The sequence below is a fragment of the Oncorhynchus clarkii genome, chromosome 8, assembly GCF_045791955.1.
Source record: "Oncorhynchus clarkii lewisi isolate Uvic-CL-2024 chromosome 8, UVic_Ocla_1.0, whole genome shotgun sequence".
Taxonomy (NCBI): domain Eukaryota; kingdom Metazoa; phylum Chordata; class Actinopteri; order Salmoniformes; family Salmonidae; genus Oncorhynchus; species Oncorhynchus clarkii.
This window is the reverse complement of record NC_092154.1, coordinates 8228505-8238718: the sequence shown is the minus strand read 5'-3', so window position 1 is coordinate 8238718 and position 10214 is coordinate 8228505. Positions and strand designations below refer to the sequence as shown.

At 42.3% G+C, this 10214-nt stretch overlaps 1 pseudogene; it reads left to right on the top strand.

The window, feature by feature from the left end:
- The first annotated feature begins 1866 nt into the window (after positions 1 to 1866).
- The window catches only part of LOC139415688 (signal-induced proliferation-associated 1-like protein 1), a 128479-nt pseudogene continuing 120131 nt past the window's right edge, over positions 1867 to 10214 (top strand).

Here is a 10214-nt window from a genome sequence, read left to right as displayed (position 1 = left end):
AAGGCACATGTCATTGCATATTTACAAAACAAGTCCATCACATTAATTTTGTTTTTTAGGTCTAGCCTACGTCTTATCACAACACTGTTGGCACTGGAAGATAGATTACAATATAGCATTGGCTTTTTTCCTACACTGACTGCTGGTTCAGAGGGGTACTGTATACTGGAGTTGTTTACCGAGACGACATTGAATGTTCCTGAGTGGCCTACTTACAGTTTTAACTTAAATCGGCTTGAAAATCTATGGCAAGATTTGAAAATGGCTGTTTAGTAATGATCAACAACCAATTTGGCAGAGCTTGAAAAGTTTAAAAAACAACAAATACAAATCCAGGTGTGCAAAGCTCTTAGAGACTTACCCAGAAGTCTCAGCTGTAATCACTCTTAGAGACTTACCCAAAAGACTCACAGCTGTAATCACTCTTAGAGACTTACCCAGAAGTCACAGCTGTAATCACTCTTAGAGACTTACTCAGAAGACTCAGCTGTAATCACTCTTAGAGACTTACCCAAAAGACTCAGCTGTAATCACTCTTAGAGACTTACCCAGAAGTCACAGCTGTAATCACTCTTAGAGACTTACCCAGAAGACTCAGCTGTAATCACTCTTAGAGACTTACCCAGAAGGCACAGCTGTAATCACTCTTAGAGACTTACCCAGAAGACTCAGCTGTATTCACTCTTAGAGACTTACCCAGAAGACTCAGCTGTAATCACTCTTAGAGACTTACCCAGAAAGACTCATAGCTGTAATCACTCTTAGAGACTTACCCAAAAGACTCAGCTGTAATCACTCTTAGAGACTTACCCAGAAGTCACAGCTGTAATCACTCTTAGAGACTTACCCAGAAGACTCAGCTGTAATCACTCTTAGAGACCTACCCAGAAGACTCACAGCTGTAATCACTCTTAGAGACTTACCCAGAAGACTCAGCTGTAATCACTCTTAGAGACTTACCCAGAAAAACTCACGGCTGTAATTGCTGCCAAAGATCATTCTAACATGTATTGGCTCAGTGTGTTGAATAATTATCTAATCAATATATATTAGTGTTTTATTATTCATTCATCTTTAACAAATTGTAAAAATAAAAATCCACGTTGACATTACAGAGTACTTGTTGAATTTGTATTTTAATCCAAATTTGTAACAACAAAATATTTAAATCCGGAAGTGGAAAAACAAGCCTGGGTAGATGGACCAATCATTTGCAAAACGTGCCACCGATACGTTTTAACTTTAGGCAAATTCACAGACAAAGACATACTGGTGCTGAAAGTTGTACAACAGAATGCAACATTTACCATGTAGGAAGTATTTTACCTGATGGTAAGATTGTGTATCAAAGTCTGAAAGTCTGTTTATCTGCTAATTAAGCTAGCTGCAACATTAGGCCTACCAGTGAAACTGCTGAGATGAGATGAATGGCATCACCCCAGTGGAAAGTGAAAGCAACGGGGTGATGTTGACTATGAAATATCAGCTGTTTGTAATTCTGCCCGAAAATGTTCCAGAAATGTATTTGATTTTAACTATGAAGAAACGCTAAAACGACTAAGAAGAAACGCTAAAACGACAGAACCCCACCCACCAGAAATGTCTTTGATTTTAACTAAGAAGAAATCTGAAATACCACCCCAGTTGCCATTGAATTGGTGGGATTCATTGCCTTCTGCGTTACACAGCAGTTTAGCTGGCTGCTGTTGCCAGAGCAACGGAACGGTCTCTCTTTCTCTCTCGCTCGCTCTCTGTCGCTCTCCATCCTTTTCCGCGTTATTTCCCTTCCTGTTTATCGCGAGAGTTGCTGCAGCGTTAAAGAGTTGACTTGCAGTGACCTCATCTCTCCAGCAGCTGCAGCGCGACCGAGGCGGAGGCTGTCAAGCAACTTTGTGTATGAACTTCCAAGTTTTGAACGATAGCAAAAGGAAGGAGAAACTGGAGTAAAGGGAACAACGGATAAGAAAAGACAATACTATTTTGACGTTTTTGTTGTGGTGAAAATCTAGAGACTCGACGCTCACCTTGTGGCCAAACATTGTGATAGAGGTTTTCCTGGAATCGGTGTCTCTCTGAGAACGGCGGAGGTGGGAGAGGAAAGGTGAGTTTTCTGCTCTGGTTTTATTAATGACATCGCATGCCATGATGCACACTGTGCTGTGGCGAGGTGGAGAAAATATTCCGTTATTTTCAGAAAACCCACGGATGTGTCTTTGTGGTATGGGCTATACAGTTAGCTCTTATAAATGTACATACAATTACTGTTCAATTGAAATCAGTTAATAAAGGTAGATTCAACAAACGTTAAGTTGCGGAGCAGCTGAAAATTGAGAGCCAAAAGTTTAGTTACGACGAAAGATGCACGTTGTGTTGTATTCATTCATTTGCTAGCCATGCATAACATCAAATCTATCGGAGACACACTGATGCAGATATATTTTTGACGTGTCTCCTGAAGCAGACCTTCGCACATCGAATCAAGTTGAATAATCTGATTTTCGCGACAATTGTTTTCCCATCTCTCTCTCTCTCTCTCTCCCCTCCACAACAAGATGACCACGCGTTGCGTTGAATTGAAAATCTTCCCAGAAAATTCATATAGCACATTTCAGAACCCTTTAGTCCAAGTTATATCATGCTCGCAGGAAAGTTTACCCCCATTCATTTTGTTGTCAGTCAGAAATGTGGACAACGATGGCCGTTGACAATAACAGGAACCAGAGATTAGATAAACATCATAACCATTTGTTTGATGCCTAATAGTGATTTTTGGGTAATGGAACATTGCCACAGGGCCTCTTCTTGGGTTTACATAGCTTCACCTGGCCACCTCACCTGGCCATCACTGGTATGGGTGTAACAACGTACCCCCAGGCACCCCTAAAGCCCGTACTGTAGGTAGGTATGGAATAAGATGATTTGTATAGGGAAATAACCATATAATTAGAATACTAATAATACCAGTAGTAATTTAGTAGTCTCTCTATGGAAACATCCACATCACAAACTACTTGATCTCTCCATTTGACATCACTTATTTAGCCTCCTTATTTGTTGTCACTTCTGTTTGTGTCAACCCCCCCTCCCCCTTTCTTTTTTTAAGACATCATTCTTCATTGAAGGCGGAACTTTGATGGATATGATGGTTGACCATTTTTGCATCACTATTTCTCGTCTGCAGGGTGCGTGGGTGGTGTTCTCATGCATTGTTGAGAAGACAAGCCAAGGCAGCAGAAGGGTGTGTGGGTGATTTGAGAGGCTGGTCTTTTGGGGGGGGGGGGGTTGTAGGTTGTTCTAAAATCATTGGAATGTAGGAGTGAATAAGCAGCAGTCACTTCAGTCAGATGAGACTTGTTTTACAGTAGTGGATACTGTTGCTCAAAAATCACAAAATAGACGTGTTATTTATAGGAATACATTCCACAAGGCACTGCTTGCTCTCATGGTGTTTTCATGTGTGTGTCATGCTTACACCTGGTTGTGATGGTTAGGGCGATGACGTAATCACCACAACGGCCCAGAACGGTAATTTGTTAGCCCCCCCCCCCTCCCGCCAGTGCCTTGCCCTCCCTGTGTGTTACTGGTGGGTCGTCCACCTGTGGCGTGCAGCCTCTCTCCTCAGGGGATGGACACACGCGGTCGTAACAGCCTCTAAATGGATATGTCAACAGGAGCCCATCTGTATTCATTTGTCAGACTAGTGGTTGAGTGGTGTGGTTGGTTCAGCAGTGATTGGTTCAACATGTCTGGTTTTGAGAGAGGATTGAAAAACAACATTAGATTAATTTCAGGCAACAGATAGATAGCTTCTAGATGCCGTCTGTCGTGCTGCCTGTTTGCGTCAAAATCCTAACGCATTTGCAAGTGAACATCTCATCTTCTCTGCTGTCGTCAGTCTCATAATGCCAAGGCTGCCTGAGATCTGGGCTTTGTCCCAAATGGCAAACCTATGACAGGGATGGGCAACTGGTCGGCCCACGTAAAATTACAAAAATAATAATAATACAATGCCTTAAGTATTCACACCCCCTTTTCCACTTAAAAAAAAAAAAAAAAAAACATCCTGTGGCTTTTTCCAAATATCCAAGTATACAATATATACGGTATACTGCCAAAGCCTAATTGATACACCCAGTCACAACAAAGGTACAGGTGTCCTTCCTAACTCAGTTGCTGGAGAGGAAGGAAACCACTCAGGGGTTTCACCATGAGGCCAATGGTGACTTTAAAAACAGTTACTGAGTTTAATGGCTGTGATAGGAGAACTGAGGATGAATCAACAACATTGTAGTTACTCCACAATACTAACCTAAATGACAGACTGAAAAGGAAGCTTTTACATTTATAAAAATATTCAAGATGTGTCCTGTTTGCAACAAGGCACTAAGTAATACTGCAAAAAAATGTGGCAAAGCTATTCACTTTTTGTCCAAAGTGTTTTATACAACACATTACTGAGTACCACTCTCCATATTTTCAAGCATAGTGGTGGCTGCATCATGTTATGGGTATGCTTGTACTCATTAAGGACTGTATCCAGGTTTTTCAGGATAAAAACATTAATGGAATGGAGCTAATCACAGACAAAATCCTAGAGGAAAACCTGGTTTCAGTCTGCTTTCTACCAAACACTGGGAGATGAATTCCCCTTTCAGCATGACGACAACCTTCAACACAAGGCCAAATATACGCTGGAGTTGCTTACCAAGGAGACAGTGAATGTTTCTGTTTGACTTAAATCTGCTTGAATCTATGGCAAGACTTGAAAGTGATTTGTCTAGCAATGATCAACAACCATAGCTTGAATAAAATAAAATAAAATGTACAAATATTGTACATCCAGGTGTGCAAAGCTCTTATTTTTATTTCACATTTATTTATCCAGGTAAGCAAGTTGAGAACAAGTTCTCATTTACAATTGCGACCTGGCCAAGATAAAGCAAAGCAGTTCGACACAAACAACAACATGGAGTAAAACAAACAGTCAATAATACTGTAGAAAAAAAATAAGTCTATATACAATGGGAGACTCTTAGAGACTTACCCACAAAGACTCACAGCTGTAATCGTTGCCAAAGGTGATTCTAACTTGTATTGACTCGGGATGTGAATACTGGGATATTTCTGTATTTCAGTTTTTTTCAATAAATTAGCAAATGTCTGAACACGTTTTCACTGACATTATGATGTATTGTGTGTCGATGAGTGAGAATATATATATTTAATACATTGTGAATTCGCGCTGTAACACACCTAAATGTCAAGGGGTATGAATAATCTTCTCAAGTGTGTGTGTGTGTGTGTGTGTACATGTAAAGGTTCTCAGTCACGGTCTCAACTTCCTGTTGAGAGTTAGAATAGTAGAATACACATGGTGCATATTTGAAAATTTGGGGTGTGCATCAGCGGCAACAACATTTTGCTTAGTGCCGGCTCGGACTGCATGTCTGGGTTCGTTAAGTCAGGGTTCAGACCAGCCATTGTGGGAAGGAAGATTTAAACATTACCTTACCTCACCATTCACATACAGTACACATTCCATACCACTGTGACACACAATCCATAACCTATAATCATAATTGTCTACATGGCTGACCCCCCCCCCCCCCCCCCCCCCCCCCCTCCAGAAAGAAACAAACCATAACTTAACATAATCCGACCACAAAACCAATTTTCAAAGAACAGAGCAGGAGCAGTTAACACATCTTCTGATTTTATTATAATCTCTCCTACAGTAATGTACTCTTCCCTCAATTGCGGTTACTTGAGAGACTGTTGATTTTTAAAAAAGGAGCAAGATGATCTGTTTTTTTTTCTCAAGAGTGTGAAACTGGATAAGAGGGCCTTTTAAATGATCCTGTACAAAGAGGATCTCCTCTGCAGCCACTCCACTGCTGAGCCACCCAGAAACTATAAGCATTTACAGTAGAGACATCCCATTCCCTAACCTCCGTACTCCGTGAGGACGGGAGATTTGTATGGCTGGAGGGTAAATGTGGATGACACGGGCAGCATAACACAAGAAGAGAGAGGGAGGGGGGGGGGGGGGGGGGTCAAGGAATGAGGAGAAGGGAGATGCATGGGGTATCATAAGTAAATTTCTTCACATTGTGTTACAAAGTGGGATAAAAAATGGATTGAATTTGATTTTTTTTGCCCACAATCTACATACAAAACACTAATATACCTTGATTTAGATAAGTATTCACCCCCCCCCCCCCCCCCCAAGTTTTAAGATGGATTAGTTGTATGTACGGGATACACATGGCATACACCGTCGAACAAACATGCTTACTTCCATTTCCCCACGGAGTAAATCAATATATTTCTGGCAAATCAGACCACAACTCTATTCTTCTGCTTCCTGCTTACAAGCAAAAACTCAAAACAGGAAGTACCGGTGACGCGCTCAATACAGAAGTGGTCCGATGAAGCGGATGCTAAGCAACAGGACTGTTTCGCCAGTACAGACTGGAATATGATCTGGGATTCATCCGATTTAACATTGAGTTTACGACATCAGTCACCGACTTCATTAAGAAGTGAATGGACGACTTCGTCCCCACAGTGCATTCGGAAAGTATTCAGACCCCTCCCGTTGGACTTTTTTCCACATTTTGTTACATTACAGCCTTATTCTAAAATGTTTCAAATATGTTTTACCCTCATCAATCTACATGCACAATACCCCATAATGACAAAGTGAAAACAGGTTTTTACACATTTTTGCAAATGTATAAAAACACAAACGGATTGCTTTTTAATTAATTTTACCTTTATTTAACTAGGCAAGTCAGTTAGAAACAAATTCTTATTTTCAATGACGGCCTTGGAACAGTGGGTTAACTGGTCTAGGAACAGTGGGTTAACTGGTCTAGGAACAGTGGGTTAACTGGTCTAGGAACAGTGGGTTAACTGGTCTAGGAACAGTGGGTTAACTGGTCTAGGAACAGTGGGTTAACTGGTCTAGGAACAGTGGGTTAACTGCCTTGTTCAACAGCAGAACGACAGAATTTTTTTTTTTTACCTTGTCAGCTCGGGGATTTGATCTTGCAGCCCTTTGGTTACTAGTCCAATGCTCTAACTACTAGGCTACCTAGAAATAAGGTTTCAGACCCTTTGCTATAAGACTCGAAATTGAGCTCAGGTGCATCCTGTTTCCATTGATCATCCTTGAGATGTTTCTACAACTTGATTGGAATCCACCTGTAGTAAATTCAATTGATTGGACATGATTTGGAAAGGCACACACCTGTCTATATAAGGTCCTGCAGTTGACAGTGCATGTCAGAGCAAAAACCAAGCCATGAGGTCGAAGGAATTGTCCGTAGAGCTCCGAGACAGGATTGTGTCGAGGCATAGCTCTGGGGAAGGGTACCAAACAATGTCGGCAGCATTGAAGGTCCCCAAGAACACAATGGCCCCCATCATTCTTAAATGGAAAAAGTTTAGAACCACCAAGACTCTTCCTAGAGCTGGCCGTCTGGCCAAACTGAGCAGTAGGGGGAGAAGGGCATTGGTCAGGGAAGTGAACAAGAACCCATGGTGACTTTGACAGAGCTCAAGAGTTCCTCTATGGAGATGGTTGTCCTTCTGGCAGGTTCTTCCATCTCTGCAGCACTCCACCAATCATGCCTTTTTATGGTAGAGTGGCCATATGGAAGTCACTCCTCAGTAAAAGGCACATGCCAGTCCACTTGGAGTTTGCCAAAATGCACCTAAAAGACTCTCAGACCATGAGAAACAAGATTCTCTGGTCTGATGAAACCAAGAATAAACCCTTTAGTCTGAATGCCAAGCGTCACATCTGGAGGAAACCAGGCACCATCCCTACGGTGAAGCATGGTGGTGGCAGCATCATGCTGGGAGGATGTATTTCAGTGGCAGGGACTGGGAGACTAGTCAGGATCAAGAGAAAGATGAATGGAGCAAAGTATAGAGATCCTTGATGAAAACCTTCTCCAGAGCACTCAGGACCTCAGACTGGGGCAAAGGTTTACCTTCCAACAGGACAACGACTCTAAGCGCACAGTCAAGACAACGCAGGAGTGGCTTCGGGACAAGTCTCTGAATGTCCTTGAGTGGCCCAGCCAAAACATCTCTGGAGAGACCTGAAAATAGCTGTGCAGCAACGCTCCCCATCCAACCTGACAGATCTTGAGAGGATCTGCAGAGAAGAATGGGAGAAACTCCCCAAATACAGGTGTGCCAAGCTTGTAGCTTTATACCCAAGAATATTTGAGGCTGTCATCGCTTTTCTAAACCTCATTATGGGGTATTAAGTGTAGAATGATGAGGGCGGGGAAAACAATACATTTTTAGAATAATGGGTTTGAATACTTTACGAATGCACTGTACACTGAAGCCATGGATCACAGGCAACATCCGCACTGAGCTAAAGGCTAAAGCTGCCGCTTTCATGGAGCTGGACACTAATCCGGATACTTATAAGAAATCCCGCTGCGACCTCCGAATAACCATCAAACAGGCAAAGCGTCGATACAGGACTAAGATCGAAACCTACTGGACTGGCACTGATGCTCGACGGATGTGGCAGGGCTTGCAAACTATCACGGATTACAAAAGGAAGCCCAGCCGCGAAATGCCCAGCAATGCTAAATGCCTTCTATGCTTGCTTCGATGCAAGCACCGCTGAACCATGCATGAGAGCACCAGCTGTTCCAGATGACTGCGTGATCTCGATCTCTGTAGCCCATGTGAGTAAGACGTTTTAAACGGGTTAACAAGGTCGCAGGGGCCAGACGGAATACCAGGACACGTACTCAGAGCATGCGCCTTCACTGACATTTTCTACCTATCCCAACTTGTTTCAAGCAGACCACCTTAGTCACTGTGCTCAAGAATGCCAAGGTAATCTGCCTAAATGACTATTGCCCCATACACTCACATTTATAGCCATGAAATGCTTTGAAATGGTGGTCATGGCTCATCATCCTAGACACCCTGGACCCACTCCAACTGTCCCAACAGATACACATTAAACACAATCTCTATTGCATCCACACTGTCCTCACCCACATGGACAAAAGGAATACCTATGTAAGAATGCTGTTCTTTGACTTTTGCTCAGCATTCAACACAATAGTCCCCTGTTAACCTCAGCACCACGCTCAGAACCCTGAGACTAAACACCTCCCTCTGCAACTGGATCCTGGACTTCCTGACGGGCTGCCCACAGGTGATGAGGGTAGGCAACAAATCAAATCAAATGTATTTATATAGCCCTTCGTACATCAGCTGATATCTCAAAGTGCTGTACAGAAACCCAGCCTAAAACCCCCAAACAGCAAGCAATGCAGGTGTAGAAGCACAACACCTCTGTCACGCTGACCCTCAACGTAGGGACCCCTCAGGGATATGTGGTTAGTCTCTGTTCACCCACGGCTGGTTGGGACTGATCACCGACAAAGGAGAAGGACTGGTAAGTAAGCATTTCACTATTGGTCAGGAAAGCATTTCACTATTGGTCTACACCTGTTGTTTATGAAACGTGACAAATACAATTATATTTGATGTTAGAAACAACGTTTTGGTAGTGAGTCTCTAAGAGCTTTGCACACCTGGATTGTGAAATATTTGTCCATTTTAAAAAAAAAATACAAAAAAGAATAATAATAAATTGTAAGACATTCGACTCCAGTGTAGATTTGGCCTTGTGTTGTAGGTTATTGTCCTGCTGGAAGGGGAATTCCTCTCCCAGTGTCTGGTGGAAAGCAGACTGAAGCAGGTTGTCCTATAGCATTTTTCCTGTGCTTAGCTCTGTCCTGTTTCTGTTTATCCTGACAATCCCCAGTCTTTTGCTGATGTCAAGCATAACCACCCATATCGTGATGCAGTGATTTACCATATAAGGAGATGTGTTCGATTTGCCCCATATCGTGATGCAGTGATTTACCATATAAGGAGATGTGTTCGATTTGCCCCATATCGTGATGCAGTGATTTACCATATAAGGAGATGTGTTCGATTTGCCCCAAACATAAAGCTTTGCATTCAGGCCAAAAAGTGTATTTTATTTGACGTGTTTTCTTGCAGTTTAACTTCCTTGTTTCAAACAGGATCCATGTATAGGAATATTTTGTATTATTTAGGTCGTTATTGTGGAGTAGCTACAATGTTGTTGATCCAGCCTCAGTTTTCTCCCATCACAGTCATTAAACTCTGTAGCTTATTTAATATCACCAATGACCTCA